Genomic DNA, 15,971 nt, shown 5'->3' with positions numbered 1-15,971 from the left:
CTCGGAAGGCACACACAGGGTGTGAATGTGCCCTTCCTAACATATATAACATTTTGGGAGACTAGATGCTTTGGATACACGCAGACTGGTGCAGCTCCATTTGGCCTCTGAAGCTGCAGTGTCTACTGTGCTTGGCCAAAGAGGATATTGTCCTTTCCTAGAATGAGAATGAGAGAATATGTTGCAGCTTTGGAGGCATGAGGCTCACCTCACCAGAGATCTCTCCACATACACAGTGGAAATGAGAAGTAATACTAAGGATGTGTGTTCACCTTGGCACATTAGACATAGTAAGCAGCAGGTGGCGCTATACTAGCATTATTTCTGGAGTATCAGGGAATATATGTATTTTTTAATAAGGTTAAATGAAAAAATGTTAATAATTTGGGACTGGGTTTCACAAAAATAAAATCGAAGCCCCTCTAAGCCCCCATATTAGGAGTTTACTAGGAACAGAACGTAAAGAGAATCCCTGAACAGACCACTTTAGCATTTATTAGATATCATGATAACAGTAAGCTAATGTTTGCACCCACTGAACGTGCCCCTGAACTCCTAACCATTCCTTTCATCTGATTAAAGAGTGTTCTTGTGCCCATCCTAGGGTTGCCACCTTTCTAGCAAAAATACCGGCCATGCTAATTTGCATAATTATATATATATATATATATATATATATATATATATATATATACGTAACATCACAGGATACACCTATGCGGGTCAAATTTTGTCCCAGTCTGACCCCTATAACTTTTTAAATTTCTCCTTATACAGGACTTTATGAGGACTAATTTTTGCGCCTCAATTTGTAGTTTTTGATAGTATCATTTTTGTTTTAATGTGACTTTTTGATCACTTTTTTTCAATTAAATTCGGGAGTTGCAGTTAGTAACTAACTACAACTCCCAGCATGCCCTGATACAACCTGTGGCTCAAAAGCTGCCCCAAATGAAAACTACAACTCCCAGGATGTTGGACTATATAGTAGTATGTAGTATAGGTCAGTGTTATCCAACCAGGGGTGCATCCAACTGTTGCAAAGCTACAACTCCCAGCATGTTGGACTATAGCGTAGTATAAAGTATAGGTCAGTGTTTCCCAACCAGGGGGGCCTCCAGCTGTTGCAAAACTACAACTCCCAGTATGTTGACCTATATAGTAGTATATAGTATAGGTCAGTGTTATCCAACCAGGGGTGCCTCCAGCTGTTGTAAAACTACAACTCCCAGCATGTTGGACTATATAGTAGTATGTAGTATAAGTTAGTGTTATCCAACCAGGGGTGCATCCAACTGTTGCAAAACTACAACTCCCAGCATGTTGGACTATAGAGTAGTATATAGTATAGGTCAGTGTTTTCCAACCAGGGGGGCCTCCAGCTGTTGCAAAACTACAACTCCCAGCATGTTGGACTATAGAGTAGTATATAGTAGGGATCAACCGATATCGTTTTTTTAGGGCCGATACCGATAATTGGTGGAGGTTAGGGCCGATAGCCGATAACTTATACCGATATTCCGGTATAAGTTATCGGCTATTTATACCCCCTCGACACCGCTGCAGAGCATTGATTTAAAGCGGGTGCTTTAAATCAATGCACTGCGGTGGCTTTTGCGGTGCCATAGGCTGCCGCCACCACCACCCGCTTCTCTCCCCCTACCTGTCAGGGTGGTCCGGGCCATCCATCCTTCCTTCCTGTAGTGTCCGGCGGCATTCCGGGTAAAGGGTGAACCTGTTTGGGCTGTCCTTCTCTGGGGGTCATCTTCTCCACTCCGGGCAGGCTCCGGCCTAGTACGCTGCATAGACGCCGCTGCGCAGTGACGCCCGTGCGCAGCGACGCACATGACGTCACGGCGTAGCGGCGTCTATGCAGCGTACTAGGCCGGAGCCTGCCCGGAGTGGAGAAGATGACCCCCGGAGAAGGACAGCCCGGACCGGTTCACCCTCCACCCGGAATGCCGCAGGACACTACAGGAAGGATGGATGGCCCGGACCACCCCCATTACGGGTAAGTAAAAAATTTTTTTTATTGGCTCGGAGGGTGGGGGAGGGGCCAGACCGGTATAGCGGTATGGGCAAAAATCCATACCGGTATACCGCCCAGCACTACAGGGGGGTGGTCGCGGTGCGGCGTATCGGGGGTGGGGGGGGCGGTCGCGGTGCGGGGGGCGGGGCATTATCGGCTTATCGGCAAGGTAATTGCAGATACCGATAATGCCCAAAATCGTGATTATCGGCCGATAATATCGGCCATAACGATAATCGGTCGATCCCTAGTATATAGTATAGGTCAGTGTTTCCCAACCAGGGGTGCATCCAACTGTTGCAAAACTACAACTCCCAGCATGTTGGACTATAGAGTAGTATATAGTATAGGTCAGTGTTTCCCATCCGGGGGGCCTCCAGCTGTTGCAAAATTACAATTCTCTGCATGTTGGACGATATATTAGTATATAGTATAGGTCAGTGTTTCCCAACCAGGGGTGCCTCCAGCTGTTGCAAAACTACAACTCCCAGCATGTTGGACTATAGAGTAGTATAAAGTATAGGTCAGTCTTTCCCAACCAGGAGTGCATCCAACTGTTGCAAAACTACAACTCCCAGCATGTTGGACTATAGAGTAGTATATAGTATAGGTCAGTGTTTCCCAACCAGGGGGCCTCCAGCTGTTGCCAAACTACAACTCCCAGCATGCCCAGACCGCCAACGGCTGTCCGAGCATGCCTGGAGTTGTAGTTTTGCAACAGCTGGAGGTGCTCTGGTTGGGAAACACTGGTATAGGTTATGGTGCAGCATTCCGGGAGTTGTAGCATTGGCTGGATAAATTCTGGCCATTGTGTTGAAGGATTGGGGCCAAAATACCAGCTGTGCCTGTAAAATACTGGCCAGGCGGCAACCCTAGCCCATCCCCAAGTCATGTTGTCCGTCATGTTTGCCAAACAGAGCACGCCCTGATCCTAAGTCTAGGGGAGGGCTAGTGCATGCCAACCAACCACCGGCTTTCCAATACTATGGGTTAAATTTATGTTGCAGAAAATCTGCAGGTGTGGAAACGTTCTTACCATGTAATGATATGTAGTTTATTTCACATTGGGTAAATTGCCAGTTTAAATAAAGAGTCGAGGTCAGGGAGTGTGGTAGACATGAACAGTCATAGCATAATAACATGTTTTAAAAAGGTTAATGACTGTATTAAATAGATATAAATGATATTTGGTAAATATTATTGTTATGCTTTCTGGTGCAAGCTCTGCAGACAGCGCTGGAAGGGTGTTTTCGGTAGAGGCCATGGACAGATAATGGGATTGTTTACTGGTTGTCTTTGTATACTGTTTAATGGGCTGGTCATGGTGTAATAATGGGTTAAAGAAAGCAGACACATGACTATATTAAATAGCAATTACCAAGTAATGGTATTTGGGAAATATGATTGTTATGGTTTCTGGGCTACATCTGCAAATAGAGCAAGATAGATGGCATTGATAGATTATGGGGCCTGTGCTAGGTTTCTCTGGCAGTGACTGGCATATGATAGAAGTACCTGATCGTGTTCCTGTAATCTCCACCTAGCCCCAGAATGACCTCCCAAAGAAAGCTGCTCGCTGCAGCCCAGCTTCCCCTTACTTACAGACAGACATAAATCCTCTGCTTTTATATTCTAGTAGCACTTTAATCGGTATAATCTGCTGCTTACAAACAGAGTCTAAAGGAGAGGGACAGAAGGGAACCACTGCTGCGTCACAGGCTCTGCATACTGCAGCCACTTCTAAATCTTATCAGCCACCCTCATAGAAATGCATTTACATTAAAGGGGTACTTCGGTGGAAATTTTTATTTTTTTAAATCCACTTGTGCCAGAACATTAAACAGATTTGTAAATTACTTCTATTAAAAAATATTAATCCTTCCAGTACTTATCAGTACTATAGTTGTGTAGTTCTTTCCAGTCTGACCACATTGCTCTCTGCTGACACCTCTGTCCATGTCAGGAACTGGAACTCAGAAGCAAATCCCCATAGCAAACCTCTCTTGCTCTGGACAGTTCCTGACAGAGGTGTCAGCAGAGAGCAATGTGGTCAGACAGAAAAGAACTCCACAACTTCCTCTGGAGCATACAGCAGCTGATAAGTACTGGAAGGATTAAGATTTTTTAATAGAAGTAATTTACAAGTCTGTTTAACTTTCTGGCACCAGTAGATTACCCTGGAGTACCCCTTTAACATTCAGCCGGAGAAAAATGTCATATCCATAACATGTCTGAGTGTTATTTCTATTTACTGATATTTAATGGGGGTACCCCCTCTGAATGTTATTTCTATTTACTGATATTTAATGGGGGTACCCCCTCTGAATGTTATTTCAATTGACTGATATTTAATGGGGGTACCCCCTCTGAATGTTATTTCTATTTACTGATATTTAATGGGGGTACCCCCTCTGAATGTTATTTCAATTGACTGATATTTAATGGGGGTACCCCCTCTGAATGTTATTTCAATTGACTGATATTTAATGGGGGTACCCCCTCTGAATGTTATTTCTATTTACTGATATTTAATGGGGGTACCCCCTCTGAATGTTATTTCAATTGACTGATATTTAATGGGGGTACCCCCTCTGAATGTTATTTCAATTTACTGATATTTAATGGGGGTACCCCCTCTGAATGTTATTTCTATTTACTGATATTTAATGGGGGTACCCCCTCTGAATGTTATTTCAATTGACTGATATTTAATGGGGGTACCCCCTCTGAATGTTATTTCTATTTACTGATATTTAATGGGGGTACCCCCTCTGAATGTTATTTCAATTGACTGATATTTAATGGGGGTACCCCCTCTGAATGTTATTTCTATTTACTGATATTTAATGGGGGTACCCCCTCTGAATGTTATTTCAATTGACTGATATTTAATGGGGGTACCCCCTCTGAATGTTATTTCAATTTACTGATATTTAAAGAGGGTACCCCCTCTGAATGTTATTTCAATTTACTGATATTTAATGGGGGTACCCCCTCTGAATGTTATTTCAATTGACTGATATTTAATGGGGGTACCCCCTCTGAATGTTATTTCAATTTACTGATATTTAAAGAGGGTACCCCCTCTGAATGTTATTTCAATTTACTGATATTTAATGGGGGTACCCCCTCTGAATGTTATTTCAATTGACTGATATTTAATGGGGGTACCCCTTCTGAATGTTATTTCTATTTACTGATATTTAAAGGGGGTACCCCCTCCCATAGACTTGCATTGCAGGGGCAGGGCGTGACGTAACATGGGGGCGGAGTCGTGACATCACGATATTCTGGCCCCGTAGTCGTGACCCGGCAGACTCCGAGACTGCAACGCTGCATGCCCTTTAATAAATTCAAAATAGGCAGTGGCTGTAGAAACCAAGGGCCACATTGTGAGGTTGCACGTCTTGAAGGCATTGTAATAAACACAAAAGTGAGGCCAGTTAAAATATACTTTTTAGTGTGTGAGTGTAAATGTCTATTCACCTGCTCTGATCCCCATTTCATTGTACACTACGCACTCAGTTTTCAGAGGAAAGCCGAGCAGAGACAAATGGGCACAGCACTCAGCGGAGCACTTTTCCCCTGATAGTTGGGGTTCTTCACCACCAGAACCCCAGTAATCCAAACTTCTGACATAACAGAAAATTCTGCCAGCAGTTCTCTATCATAACTTTAAAAAAGTTTTGTGTTGCTGTTCATTTGCTTATTTTAAAATAGTGACTGCCATCTGTGCCATTGTCTTATTCGCTGTGTTCTAAATTAGCTCCACTAAAATGTTTCTTTGGCAGCCATTTCAGCAGATGACAATTATATAAAGATCATTTCTGATGAAAAGTACATATCATTCTCCCTTCCAAAGAAAAGTTCTTTTTGTGGGTGTTCAAAGTTTATGGTTTCAAGACAAACTTATCTATCCAGCTGCTTGAAATCTGTCATGTTCTATGTGTCCAGGGCATGTGCCCACAATGCCTTCCTTAGGGTGCGTTCACACTGAGTAATTGAAGAGGAATTTACTTGAGTAATTCCTCTTGAATTCTCCGCTCCATATTAATGCACATCTCCTCTGCCCATTGACTTTAATGTTATTTCTGCTGTCCTGTTCACACTGCGAAATTCTGCTAGCAGAATATCGACGCTGAATTCCTTTCCGCTTGAAGGGTATGTTCACACTACGTAATTCCGTGCTGTGAGCATAAACATCAGTGTGAATGGGTTTCCCCGAGACTCGTTCACACTGCGGAATTTCAGCGGCAGACAATTCCGCCGCTGAAAGGCTAGGTTCAGACTACGGAATCTCCAGGCAGAAAATTTCCGCCCGGAGATTCCGAGTGCGGCCAGTGCCGGCTGAATCAGTCGACGCTAGGACCGCGCGGACACTGCAGTCTCCAATAGACTGCAATGTGTTCCGCGTGGATTTCCGCCTGAAGAAAGAGCACCGCCTTTCTTCAGGTGGAAATTTCCAAGCGGATTGTCCGTTCACAAATTCCGCTTCACAAATTCCGAAGTGTGAATTTGTGAACGGAAAATCATTCACTACACTATACATTTTAGAAAGCGGAATTTCCGCCTGCAATTTCAAGGCAAAATTGCAGCCGGAAATTCTGTAGTCTGAACCTAGCCAAATAGTTCCGTGCAAAGAAAGAACATGTTCATTCTTTGTGCGGAAGTCTGCAAACACTGCATAGCCGTCAATGGTGATGGCGCAGTGCCGCGCGGTCCTACCGACAAAGTATTGCGGCGGCCAGCCAGAATGGAATCTCTGCTCACGGAATTCTGCGAGCGGAGACTCCGTTCATAATCCATAGTCTGAACATACCTGAAGAAAGAACATGTTCATTCTTCAAGCAGAATCAGCGAGCAGAATCCAATAGAAGTCAATGGTAAAAAAAAATTCTGCCCGACATCGTTTTCAAGCGGAATTCGAGCGGAATTCAGAAAAGTAGATTAAATTGCCTCCTTCATTCCTCTTCATTTCCGCATGGAAATTCCGCTTGAATTCCGCTTGATGGAGAAGGCAACAATTTCCTCACCAAAATTATTCCTCGTGAATTCCTCTTGAATTCCTCAGTGTGAACGCACCCTTACAATGTGTCTGATCTGTACTTATCCTACTGTATGTTACAAAGTATCAGCACATCACGTGTTGACATTGTTAGAATTCAACCACTTAGGTCATTAGGTAAATCGGAGATGAGAAGCTGAAGATTTACCATTATGAGCTTCTTGGACAAACCTGCTGCAATAGAATCTGATGGAATCATGGTATCCATGTAACAGATCACAGGGATGCTCTTGCTGTCCCCTCATCACTCTCAACAGCAGAACTTTAAATCAATGGAGGCGATTTATCAAACTGTTTAGACCAGTGTAGATGGTCTATATTTGTCTATCAGAAAGTCTCAGTCTATTTAGTTGAGACTTTTATGAGACTTTTGCTTTAGAGCCTTTCTCTGCAGAAATAGCATAGTGGTCTACAATAGAGGATAAAATGCAGTGGTCAGGAATTTATCAACTGAGACTTTTAATTGGAAAGTCTCAAAAAAGTCTCATCAATGGAAAATATGCCGAAATGTCAGACCATGTCAGACCTGGCGGAAATCCAATCTAAATAGTTAGTAGGAAGCCTTTTATAATTTTTTGGGATGTACCATGCAACACAGTGCTGCTTATGTTTCAAATGACATTTTAGCTTAAATTTGGAGGGTAATCTAATTATAAAATTCTAAAATAATACAGTTTAATCCCAATGATCCCATATTGTAAAATTTTTCGGTCATTTTTGTTATCCTTGTAGATGTCTGATGCTAATTTTTTTTGTTTTTGTTTTCTGTATTTTAGTGCTCCAATTTCACTTTTGCAGCTGATTTGAAGAAAGCATATGAATTTTCGCCATGCGCATGGTGCAATTTAGTCTCTGGAGAATTCTGAAAACATGTGTAGTGGAAGTATAGTGCAGTTTCTTATGGCAACCAATCCGATTCCTTCTGTAATTTTTTAAAATTGTGTTGAGAATGGCAAAAAAAATTGAAAAAGCAATCTGATTGGTTGCTCTGGTCACTGCACCACCCCTCCTCAAAACATGTCCACACGGAGAACGTCTAATCACACGTTCCGTACAGTGTGTGCACTGGCAGAATCTTCTGGCGCTTGGACCGCACAGGAATGCACTGTCTCATAGACAGTTATGCAGTCCGTGAGGCTTCCGCACAAAGAATGACTGTGTCCGGACAAAGGAATTTATGTTCAGGAAAGATCTGGCATTGAAATAACACCAATAATTAAACATGACTCTGCTGCAGCTGAATCTCCGTCCAAATTTCCTATCCGGAATTCAGAATTGAATTTCCATCATGTGAACCTAACCTACCATTCTGGCCGATTGCCACATGGATGATCCTCCTTTTGAACTTAGACTAACAGCGTTGAGGGCTAACTAAGAATGCTTTAAAAAAAAAATAATAATAATATATCTAAATATATATATATATATATATATATATATATATATTTAGAAACATTAAAGAATAGAAAGAGAAATAATTATACTTAGAAAAACGTGCTTTGGAGAGATTAAATTTATTGTACAAATATCAGAACCTAAGAACGAAAGCAAGTGGAACCAGCCAGCACCTCACAGAAGACATATGAGATGTTCGCTTTATAGTATACTTTCTATGGGGCAGGGCTCAAGTCCTGCAGGAACTCATGGGAACGGAGTTCCTGCAGTTTTTCCACAGCAGGAACGCAGTTCCCATTGGCAGGAGTCCTGCAGGACTTGCCCTTAAAGGGTTACTCCGCCCCTAGACATGTTATCCCCTATCCATAGGATAGGGGATAAGATGTCTGATTGCGGGGGTCTTTGCTGCGGCACCCCAGACATCCGGTGCACGGAGCGAACTTCGCTTCATGCCGGATGACTGGTGATGCAGGGCAGAGGCTCGTGACGTCACAGTAATGTCCCCTCAATGCAAGTCTATTGGACGGCTGTCACGCCCCCTCCCATAGACTTGCATTGAGGAGCCATGACCGTAAGTCATGAGCCTTTGTCGCTGCACCCAACACTCTAAACGAACACCGGGAGCAGCAGGGAGAACGTGCGGGTCCCCAGCAACGGGACCCCCAGGATCAGACATCTTATCCCCTATCCTTTGGATAGGGTATAAGATGTCAAATACCCCTTTAAAGGGTCACTCTCATTAAAACTAATTTTTACTATTGCACTCGTTATGGTAAATTAAAAATATTTCTAATATACTTTGTTTAAAAAAAATGAAGTTTTCTATGTTTTATTTGTGCTTAAAAAAGCTCAAGAGTACATTTTCCACCAACTCGTACACAGACTTTGGACCAAAGTCCGAACACAGGAAGTGCCGCCTGGAGTGCTGAGGGGGGGGGGGGGGGTGTCCAGCCTCATCCAATCATAGCTCCTCTCACACATAACTGCCATATGCTGTTGGCTGGACACCCCCCCCCCCCCCCTCAGCACTCCAGGCGGCACTTCCTGTGTTCAGACTTTGGTCCAAAGTCTGTGTATGAGATTGGGGAAAATGTGCTCTTGATCTTTTTTGAGCACAAATAAAACATAGAAAACTTCTTTTTTTTTTTAAAACAAAGTATATTAGAAATATTTTTTATTTACCATAAGGAGTGCAATAGCAAAAATTAGTTTTAATGAGAGTGCCCATTTAAGTGGAAATCTAACGTGTGTTCCCAAACTTTTTTTTCCAGGACTTCACCCCTGCTGTGTGGCGGGAAGTCCGTGATAATAAATGTGTGACTTTTGATATATTTGTCTCAGGCTCTGAGACTTTTATGAGACTTTTCTCGTCTATTTGTCTCAGGCTCTGAGACTATGAGACTTTTCTCATCTAAAGTGTTGTGTAGAATAGAAAATAATGTCCATTCGCAAGATTTACTAAATACTGTGCGATGTTTGATAAATTGCACGGACAATAGACCCATGCTAAGCGACTTTACTCGTCTAAAGTACTGCGGAAAATAGACCATGATAGTAAATCTTCCCCAAAATGTCTAAAGTCAGATACCTGAGTTAAATAAAAAAATGTAAAAAAAAATATATATATAGGAGTAACTAGGAGATGCCAACTAGACAGAGGGAGGTGTGGAAAAGGCTTTGGTGATGTGGAATTGTGGAGTCCCGGGCCCAAATTTGCTGCCACAACTCAGGATAATGGGCCCGACATAAATATTTCAGCCAAACTGCTCTCGGTTTCCGGCGTAGAGTAAATTGCCCCGCCATATCAGCTGACAAGCACGGACTGACAATGAACTATTACTATGTTATAAGCATTTAGATGTTACAATCATAGGGATTAAAAACTTTTCACTGGAGTACTCCTCTAGGTAGCCCTTGCCTACAATTTTACTACTAATACAGCTATGATAAACTGTATTATAACTTGATCAAATGAAAAGTTGAAAATAAATAATTATTGATATGATAAAGATAAAAATGAAGAAATTTAGCAAATAGTCTAATATAAACCCTACTGTTTTGCATACACAGCTCCTTTACAGACCCATATTTCTCCAAGGTTACTGAAAACAATGTGGTCTGATATGACGTATCTTTTCTTCCTCTACACCCATTCGCAGTATTTTGCTGCTGATTTTCCTACCCATTGAATGAGTAGAAAAATCAGCAGCAAGAAATGTGCAGCAAAATACATTAAGAATACTGTATGTGTGACCCTACCCTAAAGCTGGTTTCTTACACATTATTTTAGTCAGTATTTTGGTCATTATTTATAGCTAAAACTAGTAGTGGATCTGACACAGAGAAAAACTATAATGCAAATATTCCTGCTTTTGCCTAAAAATACTAAGTGTGAACTAAGTCTAAAGGGGTCATCGAGGCATACAAAATGTTTTATAGTTGATTCAGGATGCTTCCAAAATAAAAGAAACAATGTATACTCACCTACCCTGATCACTCGCAGCTGCAGTTACGACGGCTCTCAATCCCTGCTTCTTACTGCTGCTCTTTCTTGCTTCCTCTGATGCTCTATTCTTTCAGAAAATGCCCGCTTAGCCAACCACTGACAACAGCAGTCATCCAAATCAGACATTGATTGGCTAAGTAGACATTTTCAGCAATGTTAGAGGAAGTGGGGTGCAGCGGTGAGAGCAGCTTGGACCAGGAGCCGTCAAAACAGCAGCTGTGGGGGATCAGAGCAGGTGAGTTTGCACTGTTTTTATTTATTTAGAAAGCACTTTGAAATCACTCTAAAAAGTTTCTATGCTCAGAATACCCCTTTAAGACATACCCATTCAAAACAAACATAAATTGCCCGAAACTTTGGACCAGTGTTAACATCTTGGTTACTGCATGGCCACACTGGACTAGTTTCTGTTATGCTATAATGTATTTTAGGAAGAATGTTAACAACATGTAGAGAACATATAGACAAAGCTGTGTTGTTTCATTGGAGGATCAAGTAAAGAACAAGAGAACTGTGCATGCTAATACAGTAATCTGGCTAAGTTGCTTTAGTCTGCTATATATAGTGTACAAATCAGTTAATCAACACTGCTGTCACGATTCCGGCTGGCAGGTAGTGGATCCTCTGTGTCAGCGAGGGATTGGCGGGGACCGTGCTGGTGGACCGGTTCTAAGAGGCTACTGGTGTTCACCAGAGCCCGCCGCAAAGCGGGATGGTCTTGCTGCGGCAGTAGCAACCAGGTCGTATCCACTAGCAACGGCTCACCTCGCTGACTGCTGAGAAGGCGTGGGACAGAAGGACTAGGCAGAGGCAAGGTCAGACGTAGCAGAAGGTCGGGGGCAGGCGGCAAGGTTCGTAGTCAGGATGGGTAGCAGAAGTTCTGGTACACAGGCTTTGGACACACTAAACGCTTTCACTGGCACAAGGCAACAAGATCCGGCAAGGGAGTGCAAGGGAGGAGACTAGATATAGCCAGGGAACAGGTGGGAGCCAATTAAGCTAATTGGGCCAGGCACCAATCATTGGTGCACTGGCCCTTTAAGTCTCAGAGAGCTGGCGCGCGCGCGCCCTAGAGAGCGGAGCCGCGCGCGCCAGCACATGACAGCAGGGGACCGGGACGGGTAAGTGACCTGGGATGCGATTCGCGAGCGGGCGCGTCCCGCTGTGCGAATCGCATCCCCAACGGCCATGACAGTGCGGCGCTCCCGGTCAGCGGGACCGACCGGAGCGCTGCAGGGAGAAAGACGCCGTGAGCGCTCCGGGGAGGAGCGGGGACCCGGAGCGCTAGGCGTAACAGTACCCCCCCCCTTAGGTCTCCCCTTTTCTTTGACCGGCAACTGCCTCCCCTGGGATGAGGACACCGGGAAAAAATGGAGGGTTTCCTCAACGGCAGGCAGTACAGCAGGAGTGGGAATGGGGAGGGAGGGCAGAGGGCGAAGCCTGGCACGGGGCAGTGTGACACCAGGACGGGGGCCATGAGGAGGCACAGAGGTTTGCCTGACGGGACTGGGAGGGGGGGAGAGGCACTTCCTATGGCAGGCAGAGTCCCAGTTCTTTATCTCCCCGGTGGTCCAATCAAGGGTGGGGGAATGAAGCCGGAGCCATGGCAGACCGAGGAGGACCTCAGAGGTACAACTGGGGAGGATGAAGAACTCAATCCTTTCGTGGTGGGGTCCGATAGACATCAGGAGGGGTTCTGTGCGGTAACGCACGGTGCAGTCCAATCTGGCTCCGTTGACCGCGGAAATGTAGAGCGGTTTGGCGAGACGGGACACCGGGATGCTGAATTTATTAACAAAGGACTCCACAATAAAATTCCCGGAGGCACCAGAGTCCAAGCAGGCCACGGCTGAGAGGGAGGAGTTGGCTGTAGGAGAAATCCGCACGGGCACCGTGAGACGTGGAGAAGAAGACTTAGAACCAAGAGATGCCACACCCACGTGAGCTGGGTGTGTGCGTGCGTTTCCCAGGCGTGGAGGACGGATAGGGCAATCCACCAAGAAATGCTCGGTACTGGCACAGTACAGACAGAGATTTTCTTCTCTACGGCGATTCCTCTCTTCCTGGGTCAGGCGAGACCGATCCACTTGCATGGCCTCCTCGGCGGGAGGCCCAGGCATAGACTGCAAAGGATGCTGTGGGAGAGGTGCCCAGAGATCTAAGTCTTTTTCCTGGCGGAGCTCTTGGTGTCGCTCAGAAAAACGCATGTCAATGCGGGTAGCTAGATGGATGAGTTCTTGGAGGTTGGCAGGAATCTCTCGTGCGGCCAGCACATCCTTGATGCGACTGGATAGGCCTTTTTTAAAGGTCGCGCAGAGAGCCTCATTATTCCAGGATAGTTCAGAAGCAAAAGTACGGAATTGTATGGCGTACTCGCCAACGGAAGAATTACCCTGGACCAGGTTCAGCAGGGCAGTCTCGGCAGAAGAAGCTCGGGCAGGTTCCTCAAAGACACTTCGGACTTCAGCAAAGAAGGACTGGACTGTGGCTGTGGCAGGATCATTGCGGTCCCAGAGCGGTGTGGCCCAAGACAAGGCCTTTCCTGAAAGAAGGCTCACTACGAACGCCACCTTAGACCGTTCTGTAGGAAATAAGTCTGACAACATCTCCATATGCAGGGAACACTGAGACAAAAATCCACGGCAGAGTCTGGAGTCCCCATCAAATTTGTCCGGCAGGGACAAGCGGAGGTTAGGAGCGGCCACTCGCTGCGGAGGAGGTGCAGGAGCTGGCGGAGGAGATGGTTGCTGCTGTAGCAGAGGCAGAATTTGCTGTAACATGGCGGTCAACTGCGACAGCTGCTGTCCTTGTTGGGCAATCTGCTGCGATTGCTGAGCGACCACCGTGGGAAGATCAGCGAGACTTGGCAGCGGCACCTCAGCGGGATCCATGGCCGGATCTACTGTCACGATTCCGGCTGGCAGGTAGTGGATCCTCTGTGTCAGCGAGGGATTGGCGGGGACCGTGCTGGTGGACCGGTTCTAAGAGGCTACTGGTGTTCACCAGAGCCCGCCGCAAAGCGGGATGGTCTTGCTGCGGCAGTAGCAACCAGGTCGTATCCACTAGCAACGGCTCACCTCGCTGACTGCTGAGAAGGCGTGGGACAGAAGGACTAGGCAGAGGCAAGGTCAGACGTAGCAGAAGGTCGGGGGCAGGCGGCAAGGTTCGTAGTCAGGATGGGTAGCAGAAGTTCTGGTACACAGGCTTTGGACACACTAAACGCTTTCACTGGCACAAGGCAACAAGATCCGGCAAGGGAGTGCAAGGGAGGAGACTAGATATAGCCAGGGAACAGGTGGGAGCCAATTAAGCTAATTGGGCCAGGCACCAATCATTGGTGCACTGGCCCTTTAAGTCTCAGAGAGCTGGCGCGCGCGCGCCCTAGAGAGCGGAGCCGCGCGCGCCAGCACATGACAGCAGGGGACCGGGACGGGTAAGTGACCTGGGATGCGATTCGCGAGCGGGCGCGTCCCGCTGTGCGAATCGCATCCCCAACGGCCATGACAGTGCGGCGCTCCCGGTCAGCGGGACCGACCGGAGCGCTGCAGGGAGAAAGACGCCGTGAGCGCTCCGGGGAGGAGCGGGGACCCGGAGCGCTAGGCGTAACAACTGCACCTTCCGGCTACGGCAGTGGAATAGTTAGTGTATATGTCTAGAGCTAGGCTGATGCCCCAAGGCAACGGGAAAATGATTTGTTGTGAACTCGCTCATTTCTTTACATAGAGATTGCTGTTCCAATTAAGTTTTAATTAAAAAAAAAATCCCACTGCCTTTGTATTGACACAGCAAACAGTATGTCAGCAACAGCAATAGAGGAAATTCTGTATAGACTTCTGCTGTTACCAGTTCTAGACGCCTCCACAGAGAGGAGATTATACTGGAAAACAGGCTGACGATTGGCTATTGAGCAAGGCTCTGTCCATAGTTCATTTAGGAATGGATTTCTCTGCTCAGATAATGAGGTTCCTGGGTATGCTCATTAACAGCTCACCCTTATCGCTCCTCTACAATGTAGGCAAAGACTTACAGGATTTACTCTGAATGTTTTTAATAGAATAGTTATAGCTGGAAAAGTGTAATAGCTCAAACTATGCTTTAGGTTGGATTCACACCACGTTTTTGCAATGCAGTTCCCGTATACATTTTCAATTTGAAAACCGTATGGAACTGTATTGAAAACCGTATGCATTGACTCTCCATTGAAAACCGTATGCCAAAAGATGCATCAGGTTGTGTCCGTTTTGCATCCTGTACGGTTTTGTCAGTTTTTTTCCTGTACCCAAAACCGTAGCCTACCACGGTTTTTGGTCCAGGTGAAAAATTGTATTGAAACATATAATTTTTTTTTTTAACATGGGAGTCAATGGGAACCGTACAGAACCATATGTGCATACGGTTCCATCTGGTTTTCATCATGCATTTTTTGACTTTTGCACAGTTTTTTTCTTGGAATTTCAATCAAACAAGTGAAACTTTATTCATTATGGAATGAAAAGTTAAAAACTTATACTTTTTTTCTTAAAAAAACGTATTCAACCGGACATCATTTTTCAAACTGTATACGGATTAAAATTTGTACACAGGTTTTGATACAGTTTAGTCAGTTTTTAAGGAAACAGTTTTTTTTTATCAAAAACCTGATACGGGGACTGTATTGCAAAAACGTTGTGTGAACCCAGCTTTAATAGGAGTTGCATACATTATCAGTACACAGTGAATTACTGTATTATAAAGATATTAAAGAAAACCATTCATACCCCTTATGCATATATTTTTCTAAGGGCAAGACAAAGACAGACATTTATACAATGATCCTCCTGGAGGTTTGGTTGGTGTTATTGGAGATTTACACAAAAATGACACCTCTAAAATCAATGTCTCTATGTTTTAATTTAGTAAAATGTACAGTTTATTTGTTGCAGTGCAATGGGAATACTATAAACTATGGGATAGTTTACTAGGCATGCTCTGTGACC

The 15,971-nt window shown here is 44.9% G+C and overlaps 1 protein-coding gene across 2 annotated transcripts in view; it reads left to right on the top strand.

Moving 5' to 3' along the window:
• SLC26A2 (solute carrier family 26 member 2) overlaps positions 1–15,971 on the top strand; it is a 123,547-nt gene that overhangs the window by 102,550 nt on the left and 5,026 nt on the right. The gene's annotated exons all lie outside the window — the stretch shown is intronic.

This window comes from Hyla sarda, chromosome 4, assembly GCF_029499605.1.
Source record: "Hyla sarda isolate aHylSar1 chromosome 4, aHylSar1.hap1, whole genome shotgun sequence".
Lineage (NCBI taxonomy): Eukaryota > Metazoa > Chordata > Amphibia > Anura > Hylidae > Hyla > Hyla sarda.
The sequence above is the reverse complement of the archived record's forward strand: the minus strand, read 5'-3'. Positions and strand labels throughout refer to the sequence as shown.